At 56.6% G+C, this 2957-nt stretch overlaps 1 protein-coding gene across 2 annotated transcripts in view; it reads right to left on the reverse strand.

Moving 5' to 3' along the window:
- Nucleotides 1–2957, reverse strand: part of TMEM185A (transmembrane protein 185A) — a 12660-nt gene that overhangs the window by 9034 nt on the left and 669 nt on the right. The window lies entirely within an intron of this gene.

Here is a 2957-nt window from a genome sequence, read left to right on the forward strand (position 1 = left end):
TTATCCACACTCTGTACCGATCTGGGCACTCGAGGGCCTCTGCTAGGGGAGGCAGAAAGGGGCTAGCTATATTAGGATGAAGGTGGAATGATAGACCACTAAATTCATGGATGTCACAATACAGGGGAAGCCCTGGGGTGAACTGGCAGACCACAGGAGGGGCTCCAACAGCTTACTGTGCCACAGGTCCCCTTCATGCCGCCTGAGCTGCAATAATTATGCATGGGACCAGAGTTAGTCCCAAGTATCAGGCCCCTTCCAGCAGGTAATTGAAGGGGACATAGAGATGGGTTAGGGTGCCGTTTGTGTGTTGTGGGTGAATGTGCATGCGTAATGTCCTGTGCGTTGTGCTCTGGCTGCATGTGTAATGTCCTGTGTTCTTGGTGCTGTGGCTGCATGTGTAATGTCCTGTGTTCTTGGTGCTGTGGCTGCATGTGTAATGTCCTGTGTTCTTGGTGCTGTGGCTGCATGTGTAATGTCCTGTGTTCTTGGTGCTGTGGCTGCATGTGTAATGTCCTGTGTTCTTGGTGCTGTGGCTGCATGTGTAATGTCCTGTGTTCTTGGTGCTGTGGCTGCATGTGTAATGTCCTGTGTTCTTGGTGCTGTGGCTGCATGTGTAATGTCCTGTGTTCTTGGTGCTGTGGCTGCATGTGTAATGTCCTGTGTTCTTGGTGCTGTGGCTGCATGTGTAATGTCCTGTGTTCTTGGTGCTGTGGCTGCATGTGTAATGTCCTGTGTTCTTGGTGCTGTGGCTGCATGTGTAATGTCCTGTGTTCTTTGTGCTGTGGCTGTAGGCGTAATGTCCTGTGCGTTGTGCTATGGCTGCATGCGTAATGTCCTGTGCGTTGTGCTGTCGTTGCATGCGTAATGTCCTGTGTTCTTTGTGCTCTGGCTGCATGCGTAATGTCCTGTGCGTTGTGCTCTGGCTGCATGTGTAATGTCCTGTGTTCTTGGTGCTGTGGCTGCATGTGTAATGTCCTGTGTTCTTTGTGCTCTGGCTGCATGCGTAATGTCCTGTGTTCTTGGTGCTGTGGCTGCATGTGTAATGTCCTGTGTTCTTGGTGCTGTGGCTGCATGTGTAATGTCCTGTGTTCTTGGTGCTGTGGCTGCATGTGTAATGTCCTGTGTTCTTGGTGCTGTGGCTGCATGTGTAATGTCCTGTGTTCTTGGTGCTGTGGCTGCATGTGTAATGTCCTGTGTTCTTTGTGCTCTGGCTGCATGCGTAATGTCCTGTGTGTTGTTTTGTGGCTGTATGTGTAATGTACTGTGCCCCGTGCGTTGTGCTGGTGTGTGTTGTGCCCTGTTTGTGTTTGTTTGCGTTATGCAGGGCACCTCAGAATGCTATCACACAGGGGCGTCTTAGCTCCTGTGTGATAGCAATAAAGTTAGGTGAAGAAAAAAGTAAAAAATAATAATAAAATAAATACATCTGTATGTGAATAAATGCATGCATGGGGCTTTGTGTGTGTGCGCTGCCCCCATTCCACTGCATGCCATATTTTGGTAGCCGTACACAATGTGCAATAAAGGTTAAGTTCACTTTGCCAAGTAATTTGGATAAATAGAATTACCTGCTCCCTTCCCTCCAATACCAGGGCACCTAGCTCCCTTCCCTCCAATACCAGGACATCTAGCTTCCTCTTCCAGTACCAGGGCACCCAGCTTCCTCTCCACCCCCAGTACCAGGGCACCCAGCTTCCTTCCCCCTAATACCAGGGTGCCCAGCTTCCTTCCCCCTAATACCAGGGCACCTAGCTCTCTTCCCTCCAATACCAGGGCACCTAGCTCCCTTCCCTCCAATACCAGGGCACCCGGCTTCGTTCGCCCCTAATACAAGGGCACCCAGCTTCCTCTCCACCCCCAGTACCAGGGCACCTAGCTCCCTTCCCTCCAATACCAGGACATCTAGCTTCCTCTCCCAGTACCAGGGCACTCAGCTCCCTTCCCCCTAATACCAGGGCGCCCGGCTTCCTCCCCCCTAATACCAGGGCGCCCGGCTTCCTCCCCCCTAATACCAGGGCGCCCGGCTTCCTCCCCCCTAATACCAGGGCGCCCGGCTTCCTCCCCCCTAATACCAGGGCGCCCGGCTTCCTCCCCCCTAATACCAGGGCGCCCGGCTTCCTCCCCCCTAATACCAGGGCGCCCGGCTTCCTCCCCCCTAATACCAGGGCGCCCGGCTTCCTCCCCCCTAATACCAGGGCGCCCGGCTTCCTCCCCCCTAATACCAGGGCGCCCGGCTTCCTCCCCCCTAATACCAGGGCGCCCGGCTTCCTCCCCCCTAATACCAGGGCGCCCGGCTTCCTCCCCCCTAATACCAGGGCGCCCGGCTTCCTCCCCCCTAATACCAGGGCGCCCGGCTTCCTCCCCCCTAATACCAGGGCGCCCGGCTTCCTCCCCCCTAATACCAGGGCGCCCGGCTTCCTCCCCCCTAATACCAGGGCGCCCGGCTTCCTCCCCCCTAATACCAGGGCGCCCGGCTTCCTCCCCCCTAATACCAGGGCGCCCGGCTTCCTCCCCCCTAATACCAGGGCGCCCGGCTTCCTCCCCCCTAATACCAGGGCGCCCGGCTTCCTCCCCCCTAATACCAGGGCGCCCGGCTTCCTCCCCCCTAATACCAGGGCGCCCGGCTTCCTCCCCCCTAATACCAGGGCGCCCGGCTTCCTCCCCCCTAATACCAGGGCGCCCGGCTTCCTCCCCCCTAATACCAGGGCGCCCGGCTTCCTCCCCCCTAATACCAGGGCGCCCGGCTTCCTCCCCCCTAATACCAGGGCGCCCGGCTTCCTTCCCCTAATACGAGGGCACCTAGCTCCCTTCCCTCCAATACCAGGACATCTAGCTTCCTCTCCCAGTACCAGGGCACTCAGCTCCCTTCCACCCTAATACCAGGGCACTCAGCTCCCTTCCACCCTAATACCAGGGCACTCAGCTCCCTTCCACCCTAATACCAGAGATCTCAA

This window comes from Nanorana parkeri, unplaced genomic scaffold, assembly GCF_000935625.1.
Source record: "Nanorana parkeri isolate BGI_ZX_2015 unplaced genomic scaffold, ASM93562v1 scaffold93, whole genome shotgun sequence".
In the NCBI taxonomy this organism is placed as follows: domain Eukaryota; kingdom Metazoa; phylum Chordata; class Amphibia; order Anura; family Dicroglossidae; genus Nanorana; species Nanorana parkeri.